We start from the raw sequence: 22,228 nt of genomic DNA, 5'->3' as shown, positions 1-22,228 counted from the left end.
CTGGAGCCAATGGACGAAATAGAAGAGGTATGCATCAGCGAAACCGACCCGGCCAAGGTCATCCAAGTGGGAAAGAGCCTGCCGGTGGACATTCGGGCCGCCATTATCGCCCGTGTTCAGGAAAACTAGGATCTTCTGGCATGGTCCCACTCCGATATGACCGGGATTGACCGTAATATCATCTGCCACGCGTTAAGTATTGACCCAGACGTGACCCCGGTCCGCCAGAAGCGCAGACCTTTGGGGACGGAAAGGGCCGAGGCCCTCAAGCTGGAGGTCGAGAAGTTGTCTTCCATCAACTTCATCCGCGAAGCCGTATACCCCGTATGGCTGGCCAACCCGGTCTTGGTGCCGAAACCTAACGGGACCTGGAGGACTTGCATCGACTTCACGGACCTCAACAAAGCGTGTCCGAAGGACTGTTTCCCGCTCCCTCGAATAGACCAAATGGTGGACGCTACGTCCGGTTACGAGATCTTGAGTTTCATGGACGCCTACTCGGGCTACAACCAGATCTCCATGCACGTGGCGGATCAGGAGCACACCAGTTTCCAAAACGACAAGGGCATCTATTGCTACATAGTCATGCCTTTCGGACTCAAAAATGCCGAAGCAACTTACCAGAGGCTCGTCAATCGAATGTTTCGGGACCAGCTAGGGCGAAACATGGAAGTATACATCGACGATATGCTGGTCAAGTCCAAGAAGTCGCGGAATCATTCGGAGGATTTGGCGGAGGCTTTCGCAGTTATCCGGAAGTACGGGATGAAGCTGAACCCTAAGAAGTGCACTTTCGGCGTAGCTTCCGGGAAGTTCCTAGGCTTCATAGTGAGCTTCCGAGGAATCGAAGCCAACCCAGAGATGATCAAGGCACTGATCGACATGGCCTCTCACCGGAAGCACAAGGACGTTCAAAGCCTGACGGGGCGAGTGGCCGCCCTGAGCCGTTTCGTTTCCAAGGCCATGGACAAGTGCGTCCCTTTTTTCAACGTCCTTCAGGGAAGCCAGCGGTTCGAGTGGTCACCCAAGTGCGAAGAAGCCTTCCAGAAGTTGAAAGAACACTTGGCCAAGGCCCCCATCCTGGCGAAGCCAGTCGAAGGTGAGCTTTTGTATCTATACCTGGCCATGACCGAGCATGCCATCAGCGCCGCGTTGGTCCGAGAAGAGGAAAGGACACAACTCCCGGTATACTACGTGAACAAGCGGTTACTAGACGCCGAATCTAGGTACCCGCTGATCGAAAAGCTGACTTTCTACCTGTTGATGGCATCCCGGAAGCTTCGGCTCTACTTCCAGGCTCACACCATAAAGGTCTTAACCAACCATCCCCTGCGGCAGGTGTTGCAGAAACCTGAGTCGTCGGGGAGACTCCTGAAGTGGGCAATGGAGCTGAGCCAGTTTGACATATCTTACGTGCCACGGGTGTCCATTAAGGGACAGGCCCTGGCCGATTTCATAGTCAAATGCTCCGGGATCCACCCGGAAAAGAGTGTCCCCGCGGCCCCCGCGACGCCCGTTTGGAAAGTCTTCGTGGACGGAGCCTCGAACGAGAACGGGGCCGGAGCCGGCATCAGCTTGGTGTCACCGTAGGGGCACCAGCTACAAAATGCCCTCCGTTTCCAGTTCAAAGCCTCGAACAACAAGGCGGAGCATGAAGTTGTCCTAGCCGGCCTGCGTCTGGCCCGGGAAGTAGGGGCAACGAACCTCGAAATTTACAGTGATTCCCAGCTGGTAGTCAGACAAATTTCGGGGGAGTATCAAACCAAGGGAGAACGAATGGCGGCATACGTGACTCAAATGAGGGAGATGCTCCAAGTGTTCGCTGTGCATTCCATCCGCCAGATTCCCCGGGAGAAGAACGTGTTCGCGGATACATTAGCGAAGCTGGCAACCGACGCAGAGGCCGAACTGGCCGGACTGGTTCCCGTCAACCATCTCCCTGTCCCAAGCATCAGGGCCCCCACCGTCAATACGGTCGACCACTCCACTTCCTGGATGGGGCCGCTGATCCGATACCTGTCCACTGGGGAAGTTCCGAACGATCGGGCCGCGGCCAGGAAACTCCTATACCAGGCCCACCAATACATCATGATGGACGGAAAACTCTATCGCCGGGGATTGTCTATGCCTTACCTCAGGTGTGTGTCCGGGACCGAGCTGGGAGCCATTATGCATGAGGTCCACTAAGGCTTTTGCGGAGATCACACGGCCGGGCCCAGTCTGTCCAAGAAGATTCTGCGCCAAGGATACTTCTGGCCCACCATGAAGAAAGACTGCATGAACTACGTCCGTAAGTGCGAGCAGTGCCAGAGGTACGCGAAGATCCCTTGGGCCCCCCCGACAGAGATAACCTTGATGAACAGCCCCTGGCCCTTCGCAGTGTGGGGAATCGATCTTGTGGGATCTCTCCCGACCGGGAAGGGAGGGGTAAAGTATTCCATTGTGGCCGTAGACTATTTCACGAAATGGGTCGAGGCGGAGCCCATGAGCACGATCACGTCCAAGAAGGCCTTAGATTTCGTCGTCAAGAGCATAGTGTGTCGATACGGCCTCCCCTACAAAATCGTGTCCGACAACGGGAAGCAGTTTGACAGCTTCCACTTCACGGATTTTTGCGAAAGACACGGTATAGTGAAGAGTTTCTCGGCAGTCGCCAAACCGCAAGCGAACGGGCAGACCGAAGCCGTGAACAAGATCCTAAAAGGGACGCTGAAGAAAAAGCTCTAGGCCTGTAAGAGCAAATGGCCTGAGGAACTCCCATGTGTATTATGGGCCTACCAGACGACCGAAAGGACGTCAACCGGGCACACCCCCTACTCAATGGTTTATGGATGCGAAGCCGTCATCCCAATTGAAACGACCGTCCTGTCCCATCGACGCGACACATATGATCCTACCCAGAACCACGCCTTGCTCTAGGAACCGCTGGATCTTATCGAGGAGATCCGGGAGGAGTCGCAAGTGCAGTTGAAGATGTACCAGGGCAAGATCGCGCGACATTTCAACTCCAAAGTCAAGAACCGCAAGTTCGAAACCGGCGATCTAGTCCTGCGGAGGGTATTCCCCGCCACTCAGGATCCGGGAGTAGGGGTTCTGGGCCCTAATTGGGAAGGGTCGTATGAGATCCAGCACGAGGTCTGCCCCAGAACGTACCGCTTGAAGCGGCTCGATGGTTCCGAGGTTCCGCGAGCCTGGAATGCGAAGCATCTCCGCAAATACTACCAATAGTCCTAGGGCTTGTCCCAGTTTAGTATTTACGTTGTAAGAAATGTACGCCTCAGGGCTAATTCCCTTTTGAACAATGAAAACGACGTGTGTAAAATGTCGTAAAGGGCTGTCGTCACCAAGAAAATGTATGCCTCAGGGCGAATTTCTTTCCGTCTCCGCTCACTTGCGGGGGGTATCATCCCAGGCACATTCGAAAAAGAGGGACCGAGCCCAAGGCCGGTCCCACCCCGGATGAACGACGTCCGGGGATATTAAAAAAGAGGACCGAGCCCAAGGCCGGTCCCACCCCGGACGAACGATGTCCGGGGGTATATAATAAAAGGGACCAAGCCCAAGGCCGGTCCCACCCCGGACGAACGACGTCTGGGGATATTAAAAAAGAGGACCAAGCCCAGGGCTGGTCCCACCCCTGACGAACGATGTCCGGGGGTATATAATAAAAGGGACCAAGCCCAAGGCTCGTCCTGCCCAGGACGAACGATGTCCGGGGGTATATAATAAAAGGGACCGAGCCCAAGGCCGGTTCCACCCCGGACGAATGATGTCTGGGGGTATATAATAAAAGGGACCGAGCCCAAGGCCGGTCCCACCCCGGACGAACGACGTCCGGGGATATTAAAAAAGAGGAGCGAGCCCAAGGCCGGTCCCACCCCGGACGAACGATGTCCGGTGGTATATAATAAAAGGGACCGAGCCCAAGGCCGGTCCTATCCCGAACGAACGACGTCCGGGGATATTAAAAAAGAGGACCGAGCCCAAGGCTGATCCCACCCCGGACGAACGATGTCCGGGGGTATATAATAAAAGGGACCGAGCCCAAGGCCGGTCCCACCCCGGACGAACGATGTCCAGGGGTATATAATAAAAGGGACCAAGCACAAGGCTCGTCCCGCCCCAGACGAACGATGTCCGGGGGTATATAATAAAAGGGATCGAGCCCAAGGCTGGTCCCACCCCGGACGAACGACGTCCGGGGATATTAAAAAAGAGGACCGAGCCCAAGGCCGGTCCCACCCCGGACGAACGATGTCCGGGGGTATATAATAAAAGGGACCAAGCCCAAGGCTCGTCCCGCCCCGGACGAAACGATGTCCACGCCAAGGTTAGACTTGGAAAATTTAGTTGGGCATGGTCCCCGCCGTTGGAACCAGAACTAAACCCCCTGCAATCAGTTAGTCACGGCAATAAAGTTCTACTGAACGGTGAAAGAAAGCTTCCATAACAATCAAAGTGGCAGTGTTTTAAATTTAATTACAACCCAAAGACACTAACAATAGTACAAAGCTGGGGCTCGGGCCTACAGCGCATCCGCCCGGAGATCCGCATCCTCCCTCTCCTTGGCCTCATACTCGGCACGCTTCGATTCAGGATCAGGGAAGACAAGGAGGTTCATGTTCTTATCCTTGCACCAGGCCATATAGATGGCCTCATCAAAGGAGACATCCACTAGGTTTTCGGCCTCCTCCTTCTCCTGACGGGTCGTTTCATGCGCCGCCTTCTCCTGAAGCAGGGAATCACCCAGTTCGCAGACTCGGGCTTTTCAGGATCCGGATCTCCTCCTTGTCCAGGACTGACTATGCCGCGGCCGTCTCTAAGAGAGTCGCCCTTTCGTCGGCAACTTTTGTCTTCCGGGACAACTCCTCTTCCAACCCAGTCTTGGCACGGCTAATCTCCCCGCGCTCCGCCTTAGCACGGGCCACTTCTTCCTGGAGGTGGGCCGTCTCCCTGCCAAGGGTCTCCTTGACGGCCTCCCTCTGGTTCATGGCCGCCTCAAGCTCCAACTTGGTCGTCTCCATCTTTATCGCAAGTTTGGCCACCAAGTCAGCACTCCTCTGAGACAGCACATCGACCTGGAGCAAACAAAAGTTAGAAAACAAAATCGCCACTAACAAATGACGAAGGAATATGAGATGAAAATTACCGTGGTGGCCTGACGGAGGAGGGCCTGTGAGATGAACAGCACGTCCGGATTGGCTATCGTGGCGTACCTCTTCAGCTGGAGGTTGGACATAGTGCTCCCGACCTGATCCAGCAGATCAGCGGCCATGGGGGCGACGTCCTGGCCCAGCTTGGGACGGAAGCCCGCCTCGGCAGGTAACCGGTCCACAATCAGCTGAGGAGCGATGAATTTGGCAGGACGATCCGAAAACTCGACCTGACGACGGATTGTCAGGGCCTTGTAAGCGTCGTCCCTCCAGCATCGGCCGTTCTCCCAGGTCCGGTTGATCAGCCGGGACTGTTCGTCCCGCAGGGCGGACTCCCCCTCCTCAAGAAGAGTTGGGCGAAGGGGAAGAGCAGGCGGAGCAGGGATCTCTTTCGCGGTTAGCCTACTCTCCCCATGTGACTCCTCGACTGTTTCCGACAACGTCGTCCGAGGCCTCTTCCCGAGTTCGCCTTCCCTGGCGTCCTCTTCCGGGCCCCTCTTTCCTGAGCTCCGGCTTACGGCTTCGCCCGCCTCCAAATCAATCACCGGGGGCTGGTCCGAAGGGATGTCTGCAGCCGGCTCCACGGCCTGGAAGGGGACCACTGCCAGAGCCTCGCCGGAACAGGGTACTAACCCGGGTGTTTCACTGGTGGGGAGGGGCTCCAAGCCCACCACGACGTTTAACCTCCTGGCCGCCTTCTTGGCCGACCTTTCCTTGATGAGCCTCCTCATCTTGCTGGCCGGGTTAGACATATCGGAATCCTCTGCAAAAGTACAGGAAAAAGGAGTTAGTGTGATAAGTCAGACAAGAAAACACAGCAGTAAAAAAGGAACAGCCCGGGACAAACCTAGGCCCCGGACGAGACTCAATTCCCTTAAAGCGAAGGAGTGTATCCGGTCTCCTACGTCATCCGGGGTTAGAAACCCCCCATACTGAAGGAACCCGGACAGGAACATGAAAATCCCTGATCCTACAGGGACGGGAGATGAAGGCCTCATCTCCCCATCAGCCCCAAACGTGGGGCCCGGCGGCTCTAGCCTATCCCTAGCTAAGTCCCCGAATTGGGGGGCATAAGTTAAGATTAAAGGGGAGTTACCTCGCCCCGATACACTAGCCCCGGGAGTCCCGGCGTTTGGTAGGGCGTCTTCGAAAAGCTCCTCCAGCTCTTCCGAGGCGGCCTCTTCCGCCGGAAGCTGATTCTTCTTGTGCTGGGCTGCCGTGGCCCGCGCCGCTCTCACCACCTCGGCGATGTGGTCGAGAGCCAGCTGCTCCCGGACCTCGTTGTCCTTCTCGCACGGGATGCCCTGGAAGCTCGGGACGACAATGGTCTGGGTGGCTGCCAGCAACCCTATTAGCCGGAGGTTTCTATCAGTGACATAACCCCCAACGTCCAGCTCCTTCGAAGTCAGCTTGGCATAGAACCTCCTCCTTTCCAGGAGAAACGCGGTAAGGGGGGTTTGAATGAAGGGACCTTCGACCCAGAAGATACGATAAGAGGGAAGCAAAAGACGAATAAAAAAGAGGGTCCGGGGGAATACTTACCCACTCGCTGGAAGTCTAGCAGCAGCGTGGGGTTCTTGTCGATAAGGAACCCGGATGTCATGAACCAGTAATGCCTGACATCCGGAGGGTGCTTCTAGGTGCTGGTAGGAGCGGGGTAGCCACTCCGCGGCTGCAGCCTGTAAAAGCCGTCCAAGCTCTTGTTTTTAACATTGACTTGCGGCACCAACTTGTAAAAGTACAAGACTTCTGCCGGAGTGGGCTCCGTGATCTCCTTCGTGATGCAAAACACCTTCCACCCAGCAAGCAGACGGTACACTTGCGGCAGCAGTTGGAAAGGTGCGATCCCCACATAAGTCAGGAACCGCACGAAGTAGCCATGAAGCGGGAGCGTAGCTCCCGCGCTGATATGTTCGGCGCTCGATGCCCCGAATCCATCCACGGACGTATGCGCCCGTTCCTTTAGCCTAGCCATGCGATTGTGGAAGAGGCCCGGAGTCGATTCGATGCCCAGCTTCGTTTCCAGGAGCAGCATCATCCGGTAGTTCCAAAACGAGTTGGCCGTTACGTCCATTTCCCACCTGTTGCCTGTGGGCGTCTTGGCTCCGGGAGCGACTACAGGGGCCCTATTGACCTTTTCTTCGGAATGGAGTGTAACGCCCGTGGCCATGATTGACGATCTGGGAACAGAGAAAGAAAGACCAAGCAGTCAGTACCTATACCCAAAAAAGTCGGTCGAGGTACAGGGAGTCTCCTAAGGACTGCTTGGAGTCCCGTCGGACCAGGCCCGGGATCCCGAAAGTCCCCGGGACCCTGATCGGGAGAGAAGGCTATTAAGGTCCACCCCTTGTCTGGGAAGCATCCGAGCACGGTGCCACCCAAACCAGGCAGCCTCCCTAACAAATTCTAAAGTGGCGTCGGCCGCTTAGGTTGGTGGCCGTCCGACCGTAAGGATGGCAGAACTTCGTTCTTGAAGTGGCACAGCCGATGCAATAATTCTTCAACTGGACAAACCCAAGAAACGTCGTCAGGTTGAGGAACGAAGGTTGAGGCCCTGGGAAACAGGCGGTGGCGCAGAACTAGCAAGCGGCGGAGTAGTTCGTCGGCGAGGTCGGACATGCAAAGCTCTAACAAGCGTTCGGGTTTTTTTTCTTAAGCTGGTTCGAAAATGGAAAAGTGTCGAATGTTGTTCTCTAGGAGTCTTTATATCAGCCCCCAAATTCTGGCCCACGATCCAACGGTCAGGTGCCTCTTCATCCGACGATCAAGAATCGCGCAGGGGGCATTTATGAGTACTTTTGGTGTGGATCCTCGACGCCTCCAATCCGACGGTCCAGGAGTGGCGGATGCCAAAGGACGTCCCATCCTACGGTCCACCTCGCTCCATGGACATTAATGATGACTCCCCCCCCCCCCCATGCGGATGGGACGCCTCGTGACATGCGCTGACACCCTAGTCTAGGCCTAGCGGCCTTTGGGAGGCCTAGGCGACTCTTCGAGGCCCATGCAACAATAACATAGCGACACGTGTGTCGCTTTTGCCTAAAGCGGGCCAAAGGTAAATGTCCCCGGATCACGGTAAACGAACCGGGTTAATCCACCTGCCGCTGCCACGGCCCTCCGGCCAAGTCTCCTGGCCCGGACAGGAACTGGGGAGACAACTTGGCGAGCGCCGCGAGGGTGGTGCAACCCTCCTCCCGGCTAGCCCGGGTGAAGGCTTGGGGGATAAATGTTATCCCCATTTCCTGGAAGGACTTTGGGCCTTCACCCTGGCCCACGGTCAGGAGACCGACTCGGCATTTGGGCCTGGCCCAGGGACCCTTAAATGGGCCCGTCTGGAGGGGTCCGGGACGTACCTCCGGGTTCGTCTTCATCTTGAACGGTCCCGGCGACGTCCAGAGCGCCCGGACCGTCGCGGCCTACGGGTCCCTATCCCGGAGCTTGGTATGGTCCGGGCCCGAGGTAAACGGAGCGGGCCAATGGTAAATGGACCTGGGTCACCTCCTCCCCAGTTGAAGGGCCAGGCGTCCAGGATCCTGAAACCGCCTCATTTCGCGTGGGCATTGTCCCCCACTTTTCGCCTGCAGAAGAGGTCGCCTCGGGATTGCCCACTGGAGTGTCAGGACTGCGCAGCCAAGTACCCTGACCGGTCTTGTCTCCTGAATTAGCCTCGTGGCTCGAAGTGGTCAGAGCCAAAGTGTCGTTTTGTCGGGCGAATGTTTGTGTCTCAGGTCAACCAGTTGGGCCTTAACTGGTTTAAATTTTGTGTATTGTATACCTTTTTGTATTGGACCTCCACTAGAAAGGCCCCTTGTACCCATTTCTCTGAGGAGCCCGGGTCAGATCCGGCCCAGACCCGGTGTTCCCCTCAGCTTATAAATATAAGCTGTCGAACAACGCAGAGAAAGGAGGAGAAACTCTGTTCAGATAGAGTCAGAAAACTCCATTGTAAAAGCTTCTTATAGCTCTAATATATAGACTCGTGGACTAAGGCTAGTTAACGCCCCAACCACGTAAAAAAACCTCGTGACGATCTTCTACTTTCATTACTATCATCAGTAACTATTGTTCATTAAGATAGTTGCCGAAAATCTCGGTTAACAACGCTATTTAAAGTACACAGTGTAATGGTCTTGGATTAGGAGAAGGTTACAGACGACTTCTACTTCATTTACCAAGTTCTGTCGCGTGTCCATCCTAGATGAAATTTGACGTTGTTGCTCGACCCAGCCCAACATTGTTCCTTGACAACCTCTCCTAAGTCGAGGGCGACGCCGATGGTGATTGCTTGAGTCCGCCTTAGATCTTAATCAACGAAAGACGAAGATAAGAACGAAGAAGAAGAGACGAAGGAAGAAAAAAACATTTAAGCTTTAATTTTTATTTTCAATCATATTTTTTTATTTGATATATTTTTTTAATTTTAAATTATTTTTTTATTATTTAAAATCTAGTTTAATTAAATTTTTATAATTTAGAATAAATTAATAAATTTTTAATTAAAAATATAATGTGGACCAATTATATGACAACAGTTGGCCCAATCAGCATTTATCAGACTTTGTGGTAACGAATGCAAGAAAAATATAACATTTGGTATTTTTACGTTAAAAAAAAGTTTAGGTATATAAGTGTATAAATATGAAAACATAAGGTATTTATGCCGTAAATATCCCAAAAAATAAAACAAAACTACCCTCAAAATAAAAAAAAATAAAACATATCTATCATTAGATCTATGACATAATTATTTATTTTTTCAAATTTATGAGAAAGAAAATCTCATAATTATGAACTTCCAAATAAAAAAAGCCATAAAAAAGTGGAAAAGTCAAATGTCTATATTTTTTTAAATCAACATAAAAAAGCCATAAATATGAAAAATTCTCTTAAACGTAGGGGTGACAATTCAGGTCATGAGATGACAACACACACGAACAAGACACAAATTATTGCGGGTTAGTGTCATGAAAAATTGGTGCGGGTTGAAATTGGGTTGAACCCACATGACACAATTTTTTGGGTTGGGTTAGAATCAACCTGTGTGACACGAATTGATTCGCTTAAATTCAGTATATTTTGAAAATTATTGATTTACTGTTAAAATATTATTTACTTTCCATAAAAAATAAATCCTAAGTAGAAATAAAACTCCTTAAAATAATATAGCCACTACAAGAAAAAATGCTTTTAATAAGACCAAAAATGTGTTATCAAAACATACCATACACTTTTTGACGTGTTAAGACCGACTATGTTATCGTAGGTCAGGGTACTTTACATAACACTTTATCATTGTTATACAAATGTGTTATTATACTGTCAACGATAACACACTTTCTGTGTTATTTTAATAAATAGATAAGTGTTTAATTATATTATTTATAGTTGATTATATAACACATTTCAATACTTATAAATTTGTGTTATACTACACTTTAGTATAACACATTTTTTGTGTTATATAATGAAGTTTGCATAACAAAATTCTTTACTTATAAAAAGTGTTATTGTAATAGATATTATAACACATTTTTCGTATTATTTTAATATTTAGATAAGTTTAATTTCTCATTATATATTCATTTATATAACACTAATTTATTCTATTATATTTTTATTTTTTATTTATATAATTAAAATTAGCTTTCTTATATATACTAGCATCATCAAATGAACTTAATTTTCAAATAATAAAAAATAAAGACATTCAACATTGTATTAACAATCCACAAATTAGTTTAAAACATTCCACACTGTCATCAACAACAAAATATTCTTTAAGTATTCAAGTAGTCTTAAATATTCAACATATTGAAAAATTACTACTTTCAGCACAAAATATTCTACAGCTGCCCAACACAAAGCCTTCAAAATTAAGTATCATTTTCTATTTTTCTTGTCACATCTGCAAAATAAACAAAGAAATATTTTATTGTTATTATCTAGCATCACAAATTACTTCAAGAAAAATGCTATGGAAATTATTTCCAAGAGAGGACACCAGCATATATCATATCATCATATCTAACCATATACTTAGTTAAGAAAAGAAAAAACAACTTTCTTCAATTAAGGTGTCTGTCAATTTAGTATATATCCTTGTTAACACTTGACCAGGAAGAAACTTGGGCCAAAGAACCTTTCCAATTTAATGCATTTAAGCTAAACTGAGTTTTCATGGTCTTACTCTCATCAACTAAAGGGAATAGATTTAATGCATCTCTAGACAAGACAGGTTCTGTTATCTGAGCTTCTAAACATCATCATGGAAGATGGATCTCAAGTAATAAATTCAATGGCCAGCAATAAATGGAAAGCTTAAATGTGTTCCTAATTCTTACACAAGTTTGCATAATCATCAAGAACACCCCCCTTGTGCACTCCAAAAATAATAAATAATCAACAATTAAGAAATTATAAATAAAAAATCATTAAAAAATAATAAAATACATCAAGAACATCGCCCTTGCCAATTCCAAAAATGATAAATAATAACCAAATGAACAATAAAAAAAAGTAATAAAAGACAGGCCAAAACTACAATTGTGTGACATTGGTCATGCTTGGTAATTTATATAAATATTATATATATAAAAATAAAAATTCGAAAGGAAGTTATCTGTCAGACTTCAGTCTAGCTTAAGACTTGCAAATGACTAAACAACAATCAATTAGAGTGACATATGTAGGATCATGCCTCCGTGAAAACCAAAAAGGTGGTAGGAAAGGTCACATCCAAGTGAGATGAAAAATCAATAGTTATTGCTTCATCTCGTATGCCAAGAATGAAAAAATGATCCTAAAGAAAGACAGAAGCCTTGGTGATTTATTAATCTATTACAGAAGATGAGGCCCTATGGTCAGTGTGGTCACTACAAGATACTTTCTTCCTTCATATATGGTCAGCGGTCAGACCTCATGGGAGCAAACTATGGGGCTGCCACACAACCTAACCTTCATGGGTAGTACGGTTTCCTTTTCACCCCAAAAAAATAAAAGGAATAAATTAATTAATGTTTCCATTTGACAATGCACAGGCTTCGGATGGAAAATAAAATTTTTAAATAAGTAACAAATCATCCTATTTGTCAACCTTCTTCTCAAGAATTAAAACATTCTCTAAAAATGACATGGTCATCTGAAAACCTCACTTGTCACAATAGACCTTCCCTAATTTCTACATTAAATATAATAGTTAAAAATGGTGGAAAAGAAAGCATATAATACACAAACACAGAATATTGAATGTATGAATATTGAAACAGATAGATACCATTACAAACTCAACAAAGGCAATACGAGTAGAATGATGATAGTCCCCAAGTAGCCTTAGGCGATAAACCTGCATTAGAATATATGTTTATAAATGCAGCCCCTCACAAATGGTATCAAGGATTTTAGAATTATAAAAGAAAGAGAAAGTGTTGGCAAAAGCACCAACCTCTCCATAGACTGATTCAAAAAAGAGTTTAACATCAGCTTGAGCAACCTACATAAGACAAACCGAATAAACGTGTAAGAAGTTCCATAGATAATTGCTCTAGGTCATTTTCAACTACAGACTATAAGAAAATCACCTTTTTGTCAATATTTTTGTACAATAAATGGTTCTTGCACACATATCGCGTTCATCGTCAGTCTACAATGAAAAACAGTACTCAATTGATAGATTATAAAATGGAAATGACTGATGCATTCCAGAGTTAAAAAAAAAAGGCAATAGTCATAACAGCAATGCTCTATACCCTTGGCAAAAATGTTGGGTTAACTGGTGCAATAGCTGTCTTAGAGGACAGTACTCTAACAGGGTAAAATCCAAGCATTGTCCCTGCGAGACTCAAAGCAGCCCTTGGAAATGTGCTAGATCAGCATACCCGATTCGCTCATTCTCATCTGCAGCAATTACAATAGGCGAGAATGGTTGCAGCAAGATTGCCTTTGTACCTGTCTCAAATCTTGTATCCCACCGAGCAATTTGAATATTAGGCTTGCTTACAGCTGACCAACAACACAGAAAACAACAAAACAAAAACATTACAACCCCAGATAAATCACTATATATTCAAGAAAAAGATTAAATTATAGAACATCAAACTATAAAATAATAACCCACAAGAATGCTGGCATTTTGCTATGTGCTCCAAGGCAAACTTTTCTCTTTCCTCTCTTTTAGCTAATATTTCTTCACTATCATCTGCCACTGTGAGAAGTGGCTTTGAAAAGTTCCCACAACTCCAATTATAGATAGTAGATTGAGGAAGATATTGGACCAATCTGAGATGGAACAACACTACTTGGACTTCTTATATGAGCCAAAGAAGGTAAGGAACTCAAAGGAGACCCAATATGCTTCCAATATGCTGCAGCAATTGACTTGAGATGATTGTTGTGACCAAAGGAAAATCTCCCTAGAGCTGCCAGGATGGAAAAGAAATCAAACTTCATTAGCTCAGTTAACAAATTACAATACTGCCCCGGGAGGAGCAGGTTTGTTTGAGCAGCCTCAGGAGTATGAACAAGCTGCCAATATAATGCCTAGTAACCTGATGCAAACGACTTCTTAGAACTAAACAAGTCAACAAATGAATAGGCAATTTTTTATGATAAACTACATACCAACAGCAACCTCTGCTCTGACTAATGGACTTCCATCTGAAGCTACGCTAAATAGGCTTTTAATAATACTAATTTCTGCTCTAATTTTTTCATCATTATCACATTCTTCATCTCCTCCAACACCATCTCTACACAAGTTAGAGCCCACATCAAGAAGGGTACCCAATGCAAAAACAGCAGAAGCCCTAACCTGAAAATAGGACACAAGTATTAAGATCAATCTATATGTATAAATAGAAATACTCCCATCTTTATATATATATATATAAACAAAAGTATAATAATTGATATATGAAAGGTGAACCTCTGGTTGAGGAGCAGAGAGCAAAGGAGCATATATAGCTAGAGCGTCTCTCGTAAACCCATTATTTGAGCCTCAGGAAAATCTTCCCATAGCTTTCCCAGACAGAGACAAAGCCACTGAAAAAATATGGGTTCAGTTTGTGCGTCACTTGGGGTTGAAACTTGAAGGTGCCTCAAGAAAACTTGGATCAAACCTGCTTCAGTACAGCTCATTGAGATGACGCCTAACGTACGACCATGGAAGCATCCGCAGCATGATACGATGATAGCCTACACAATGGTCAGTGTGAATAAGAGATATTTTCTAATGAAAAAGGAAAAAAGGTATGAATTAGAAACAAAATTTTAGTTTGTCCCCAGAATGTTGCGTAAACAAACTAGAAGGATAGTTTTAGGCATAACCAAATAAAATTCTTATCAGTTACATAAATGCATATAGGAGGAGAACACAATATCTTAATGCTAACATGATAAGGATCTGCAAGATAATATCTAAACAAAAACTAGAAGGTTCTTCAGATCAGCAGCAGATAGTTTTTCTTCAATATTCTTCAATTAGCATATTCAAGTTTGATTGCCGATTGTTTGTAATGAGCAGACAACAGAAAAATCCATAACTAAATGAGTTTAAGAAAAGAACAATGCAAAGAGAATACTATGCTCCACACAACATCTAAGATGAGCAGCAGTTACAAAGCATTCTTCTTATCCTTGAAAAATACATTAGCAAGGGCATTGAAATAATAGCTTAACCCAATCATTGTTTACAAAGGCCAGTAAATATTTTGAGCTGAACTTAGTGCCTCAATTTGTAAATCTCATCAGTTTAAGCAGCAATTAAAATAACTAAGACATAGAGAGATGACCTTGTATGTGTTAAATATAATCTCCCTGAACTTTACCTTATCTTTCGAAATTTTCTTCTTCTCGTAACCCCATTTCCTGGCCAACTTCAGAGCTGTTTCTACACCTTCAACACCAGTGTTCATAGGCAGCACCATGTCATATCCGAACATTTCTATTAGACGCTCAACAAATATTGAAAATTTATCATTATGGAATGCTCGAGAGCTAAGGGTGAGCCTTTCTGCCTGTTCTTGTAATGCTTTCATGATTTTTGGATGACAATGTCCCTACAGCAAGAAGTTATGAAATCAAAACCCATAAAAGCTCATATGAAAAACACAAACAGAATTTTTGATATAAAAGCTCATATCAAAAATCAATCAATAGAAACAAAAACAAAAAAAATCGATAACCCAAATTAAAAAGACATGTCTAGAATCCCCTAAATCCAATAACAAAGCTAAAAGATCTCAAAATCACAATCAAAACCTTGGCTTACCAGAATTTGGACTTGGTGCTGAACTCATTGGTGGCCCAAAGCTTCATCAGACTCGGTAGGGAGAGCCCTTCCCACAACCTGGTACTGGTGGAACTGCAACAAAGAACCATTAATAAAAATAAAATTTAAAAAAAAAACACACACACACACACAGAAAGTTATCACTTTTCTCTAAAATGAATTATATACATATATATATATATCTCACAAAGATAAATGGAGGCACGAGTGCTCTTGCCATGGACGTCGTTCATAGTGGTGGGGAGGCTCTCCGTTCATTGTGGATGGCGAATCAAGGTCAAACAGCCTCGAAAACCCATGGACGCCGGCGAGCTCATTTCGTCTCCTCCTATCACTTGAAAGCCCAATCCTTGGTTGGGCTTTGTTCGTCTTGGAGGCTTCTACTCGCAGGGAAGAAATTAGCCTTGAACCTACGATGGCGGCGTACGGACTTGGAGGCTTCTGCTCGCAGGGAAGAACAACGACGAAGGATCGCGGGGATGGAGTTTCGACGGTGTCTGGTCTTCCTGGTCCGGTGCTTGAACGGTGGCGACAATCGGTGGGTATCCATTCGGGGTTGGCAGAGAGCAAACGAAAGAGAAAGGGAGAAAGGGAGAAGATCGGCTATGGAGGGAGAGAGAAAGAGATTTGGGGATTATACTTTTTTTATTTACTTATTTTATAAATAAAATTTGATTATATTCAGATAAAACAAATTTGATTATATTCAATTGGGACCGTGTGAAATTTTTGGGGGGCTGGGGAAAAGTTAGGCGCCAAAAGATTAAGTCCCACCTACACCTATACACTTATTTACCTATTATAATACTTTTTTAAAAGTGTTAAATTTTTGTGTTATGGAAATGGGTTTTTGTTGTAGTGCATAACTTATTCACACTTAAATAATTAATGAATTTTAAGAATTTTATTCATTTTGTTTATATTTTGTGATAAATTATTTAATTCATCATTTTTGTTATTTGAAACTTTATATATTTTTATATAGTATATTATTAAGGTGAGTCAAATAGATTAATATAATTAGAAAATGTAAAAAAAAAAAAATCAAATATGTGATACTAATCATGTCGATCAACATGTAGTCTAGGATAAATCTAGTCGATACGTGAACACAATGAGTCGACATGCGAACATGATATGTTGAGTTAGGGTTAAATTTCTTGATACGAAACATAAATGAATTGGGTTAAGATTGACTATTTGGACATGCTAACCTGCTATGACACAAATACGACCATGGTACGATGACTATAAATTGCCAACCCTACTCAAATGAACTAAAAACTCTCATTTCAATTGGAAGACCTAAGAATCTCGTTACAAATTAAATGTATGAGAAAAGAAGTATATATTTATGTCAATACTTAATTTATATAATTGAAAAGAAAAATCAAACTAGGATACTTGGGTCAAACCAGATGTGATCGAGAAGGTGTCGTTCAACCAGTGACCGATCGAAAATCAATGTAGTGAAAGAAATTGGAGTGATTTTTCCGAGAAATCGAGTCTAATTCAATTCAAATATTAATTAATAATTAGTAAAGAATTGAATGGAATAAGTTGTCGTTTCCTGTAGATGCTTTGTATTCACCTTTGTCGTATCCAGTAACATTCTAGTAATGTTTCATGATATTAAAGTATATAATTAGTAAAGAATTAATCTCACCTTGGCTTTGTATTTTATTTTTTAACGTGTGTGCATGAATATAATATTATTATTCCAAAGGACACATATCGAAGAAAAATGTGACATACAATAACATATATCTCCCTATTAATTACTATGCGACTCGACGAATAATTGATCAACTATATGTTAGTAACATTTCAATTATTGATCTAAGTAGACAAAACCAAATATTAAAATAAAACAATATTCTATAATTGACTTCACGATCTTGTGTTCTTTGGAAAAATATTAATAATTATCTATAATATTATAACCAATTAACATTTATGGATCTCGTTGGTTATTTTTTTGCGCGTCCATAGTTATAATTTTAAATTTTTTACGACGGTGTATATAGTAATTATTTAGTTTATCGTACAAAATTTTGAAAAATTTTAAATAATTTATAATATCTAAAATATGGTTCGAACAACTTATTGCATGTGATTTTTTTTAATACACGTGAAAACAACTTATTTTAAATTATTCAGAATTTCTCAAAATTTTGTAAGATTGTCTAAATAAGTACAATATATACTAGGATAAATACTCATTTGATACCTTGTGTTTTATCGAATTACAGACTTGGTATCCCATGTTTTCAATAATGCTCATCTGGTGCACTGCAATTTAAAATCGTACATATTTGGTACTCTAAACTCAATTTTGATAACTAAAACTTTCTCAATATGACCAAATTGTCCCCAATTAAATGTAATTAAGTAATAAAATTTAAATTTGAAACACATATAATTGAGGTTAGTTTGATCATATTGATAAAATTTTACTGATTAAATTTGAATTCAGGATACCAAATATGTACGATTTCAAATTACAGGGTATCAGATGAGCATTATTGAAAACATAGGATACCAAATTTGTATTTCGATAAAATATAAAATACCAAATAAGCATTTACCATATAATATACTATCATAATTTCTTTTAAAAAATTATGTTACACCCAGATTTCGAGCCTTAAGAATTGTGATCTCGAAAGCTGGATTCGTCAGGAATGAGCTCGTAATGTCTGGAACACGTGTCCGCAACCTAGGCACCGAACCTACAAAGTAGGGGCAACCTCGAAAATGGTAGCCTCGAAACCCTCACAAGCTCAAAAGACAGACATCGAAGTTTGTCTATTCTCGGATGACCTCGGATCATGGGTTCCGAGCCTGACATAAGTGTGAGCTCAAAGCCACATGATCTCGGGGAAAATGCTATAACTCGAAAGTCATTAAGAGACTTGGGTGGACACGAAACTGACGATGTAGATTGATAACTTTGAATATCTTAGTGAATCATTTTAGAGAGACGCAGTCTACATTCATTGTTGTAAATCCCCTATAATAAAAGGGTATTTATTATTCAGTTATACGTTCCCTGGTCTTTAGGGAACGTTTCCTTGTATATAGGAGTTATAGGCTTTTAATGCCATTAAATTTATTTATATATACAGAATAACTTCCCGAAATGTGTGGGATAGTTTTCTGAAATCTCCTCTATAAATAGAGATGATTTGCACCATTGAAAATGACCGAATTCTTGTAATCTTGAGAGAAACTCTGGAGAATTCATTCTTAAAGAATTTCCAGAAATCATCTTAAGTTCTAATAACAAAGACTCGTGGACTAGGCAGAGTTAACTGCTGAACCACCTAAAAAATCTTGTTTGTCTTATTGTATTTTTCCGGCCATAAACATTTATTGTTTTCGTGTTCTTTATTCACTGTTGACGAAAAACGGCGTCAACAGTTTGGTGCTTTCATTGAGAACCTTAAGCATTCAGTCCCTGAACAAGTTATGGCCACTAACGATCAAAATGTTCCTGAAGAAAACTATCCGAGACGCCCTGGGAAACAACCAATGGTAAACCCGGATGCTGAAGAGAGAAGTGAATCCTCCGATTCTCGGGGACCACCCGCACCACCAAGGGATGAGGATATGTATTACAATCATGAACGGTAAGTTCCCATTGTGGAACTTGAAAACCGGCAGCTGAAACAATAGTTGGCAGAAGCCAACAAGCGGAATGAGGAGTTAGCAAGGATAGCTGCGGAGGCGCAGGCGGCTCAGCCCCCGCCTCCGCGCGAAAACCAAGCTCCTCCTCCGAGGGACGTGCATGTTCCTCCCCGCAGGCCTCGTGGGCGTCCACGAAAGAATGCTGCCACAAGAAGGCCGGAACAACCTCCGGCACCAGTAGATCCTTCCGCTCCCTCGAGACCCCAGAGAAGTACCCGAGCTAGGGCCCCGGTTAATCCACCCGCGGGTGTACCTGCGGGAACTGAGAACAACCAAGCCCCTGCAGAGGCTCAAACTCAAGTCCCTGGGAACACATAGAATGCAACCAACCCATCTCGGGCAAACTCCAGACCATCCAGGCCGCGAAATGGGTGGCAGCCACCGCCACCCATACGGTTCCCTCCATCGCCTATAAGATATCCTTAACCTCCTCGCAGGAATGCTCAACCAGTTCGAGATGAGGACGAAAGATGTGCGGGGAGGAGACAAGGGAACAGAGAAGCTTTCCGGGAGCGAAGAGGCGCCCTATCTGAAAAAAGTCAAACGTCCCGGTCTCGCACGACAGAAACGAGGCGGCACGAAAAAGATCCATCTCGAAATAATCATGCGACAAGTCTTGCTAGTGACAACTCTGGAAATACCAGATCAGTCAGTATGCATGATTGAGGTCGGAAGAATACTGGGAGCCACAGGAATCGCTCCGACCTGCGGGAACATTTGAATCAGAATCGAGGTAATGTTAACCCGACGAACCAGGACTTGAAAGATCGCTTAAATAGGCGTAAAGACCCCTTGCGGAGGCGTGAACCTGGAATTGTGATTGACGACAACCAATCCCAGACAAGACCCCTCGCGGACCCAGTCCAGGAAAGAATCGATCAGTTAGAAAAGGCCTTCAAGCTTTTGAAAAATGAGCAAGGTCAAGATCGATATGAAGATTCTAATGAGGAGCTTGAACTGTTTGCTCCCCATATTTCTAATACTCCATTTCCCCAAGGATTTCGGATCCCTCACGTCCCAACGTTTGAGGGAAAGTCCGATCCGTACAGCCATTTGAGTACATTCAATACCATAATGAGAGCAAGTAACGTAGGTTACGAACTCAGATGCATGTTATTTCCAGCATCGTTGACAGGACCAGCCAAAAGCTGGTTTGAAAAATATAGAAGACACTCAATAACTTCTTGGGATCAGCTGTCTAAAGACTTCAAGAAGCAGTTCAGAGCCATGATGGGGGTTAGGCCAGAGGCATCAACTCTAACTAACGTTCGGCAGCAGCCAGGTGAGACATCGAAAAGTTACCTTACAAGGTTCAACTTGGAAGTTGCTCGAGCTCGAAATGTGGATGATAGTGGTCATCTAATGGCTGTCCAAGATGGAGTAATGCCAGGAAGTGCTCTCTGGGACGACATGCAGAGAAAACCAGTGAGGTCCCTAACTGAGTTTAACAAACGAGCACAGAGGTTTGTCAATGTAGAGGAGGCAAGGACGACACTTAATGCGACTTCCCAGCCCTTAACTACAATGATAAACGTAAACTCTGCCTCAACTTCGACGGACCCACCAGCTTCAAAGCCTGCTACGGAAAACCCTTCCAAGAGAAAAAAGAACGAAGGCAGTAACCCCGAGGCCGAGGGAGGAAAGAAAAAGAAGGGGGAGAGATATTTCTCCGTGTACAGAGTGTACACCGAGCTCAACAAGTCTCGGGAGAACATATACCTAGCTAATGAAAACCAGGTCCCCTTCAGGCGTCCAGACCCAATGAGAAATCAGAAGTCCAAGAGGGACTCCAGCAAATATTGCCGATTTCACAGAGACACCGGGCATACTACCGATGAATGTCGACAGCTGAAAGATGAGATCAAAGGATTGATCTCGAGAGGTTATTTCAGACAGTATGTCAAAAACCAAAATGCTAATCAGGCGACTATGAGCCAGAGGGCAGCCGCGCCACGGCCCACACAAAACAACAATTCCCAAGCCAGGGAAGAAGATAGGCCCTCGCCGATCGATGGAGAAGACGTGATAACCATCTCGAGAGGGCCTCATCTCGCTGGAGTGGGCAGAAATGCCCAAAAGAAATATGTGAACGAGCTAAAGACTGGGGACGGTTCTCCTTATGAACCCGAACCTAGAGCTCCAAAAAGTCAAAAGATTGAATCCCAACCAATAACCTTCACTGAGGACGACGCGTCCCATGTTCAGTTTCCTCACCATGATCCACTGGTCATCACCCTCCAGATAGCAAATAAAAGAGTCCACCGAGTTCTCATTGACAATGGGAGCTCAGTTAACATTCTCTATAAAGGAACCCTTGAAAAGATGGGACTCTCCCTTCGCGACCTGAAAGCATGTGCGACTACGCTATACGGCTTTTCAGGAGAAGGAACCGCCTGCATGGGATCCATCAAACTCCCCGTCACCTTGGGAGACTACCCAGTCTCAACAACCAAGATGATGGAGTTCGTAGTAGTGGATCTACCTTCAACCTACAATGTGCTGCTTGGGAGACCCGCCCTGGTTGGGCTGGGGGCAGTCTCGTCCGTAAGGCATCTGGCCATTAAGTTCCCGACCCCTAGTGACGTCGGGACGTTGAAGGGAGATCAGTTAGCTGGAAGGGAATGCTACAGCATTTCCTTAAGAGGAAAGAAACAGACAAGCGCACAAGCACTCTTCATTGTTCAGAGTAAAGATGGGACGGTCTTGGAGATTGATGAAGAAATCGATCCAAGGGTTGAGGAGAAGGTTGAATTCGAACCCTTAGAAGAGCTCGAAGAGATTCAGCTCGAAGAGTCCGATCCCTCGAAAAAGGTAAAGGTTGGAAAACACCTCCAGGAAGAAACCAAATAGCAACTAATTTGCTTTTTGAAGAGAAACCAGGATGTCTTCGCATGGTCACATTACATGGTAGGAATAAGTCTGAACATAGCAAGCCACGCGCTAAATATTGATAAAATCTTCCCTCCGAAGCAACAAAAGCGAAGACAGCTGGATGACGACAGGAAGAAGGCACTGAAGGAGGAGGTCGATAGGTTAAAAGCAAACCGATTCATTAGGGACGCTTTTTACCCTGACTGGGTAGCCAATCCAGTATTGG

The 22,228-nt window shown here is 44.8% G+C and overlaps 2 long non-coding RNA genes across 2 annotated transcripts; both read right to left on the bottom strand.

The window, feature by feature from the left end:
• Nucleotides 1-13,496: 13,496 nt before the first annotated feature.
• Nucleotides 13,497-14,129, bottom strand: LOC133816539 (uncharacterized). Its single transcript, XR_009885313.1, has 3 exons — nucleotides 14,077-14,129; nucleotides 13,773-13,962; nucleotides 13,497-13,570 (listed from the first exon to the last, which is right to left on the bottom strand). It is a non-coding gene; the product is annotated as an uncharacterized LOC133816539 (long non-coding RNA).
• A 164-nt stretch (nucleotides 14,130-14,293) lies between these two features.
• Nucleotides 14,294-15,822, bottom strand: LOC133816538 (uncharacterized). The gene is made up of 2 exons (XR_009885312.1): nucleotides 14,978-15,822; nucleotides 14,294-14,345 (listed from the first exon to the last, which is right to left on the bottom strand). It is a non-coding gene; the product is annotated as an uncharacterized LOC133816538 (long non-coding RNA).
• Between the last annotated feature and the right edge of the window lie 6,406 nt (nucleotides 15,823-22,228).

The sequence above is a fragment of the Humulus lupulus genome, chromosome 2, assembly GCF_963169125.1.
Source record: "Humulus lupulus chromosome 2, drHumLupu1.1, whole genome shotgun sequence".
Lineage (NCBI taxonomy): Eukaryota > Viridiplantae > Streptophyta > Magnoliopsida > Rosales > Cannabaceae > Humulus > Humulus lupulus.
Note: the sequence above shows the minus strand (reverse complement) of the source record. Positions and strands in the feature narration are given on the sequence as shown.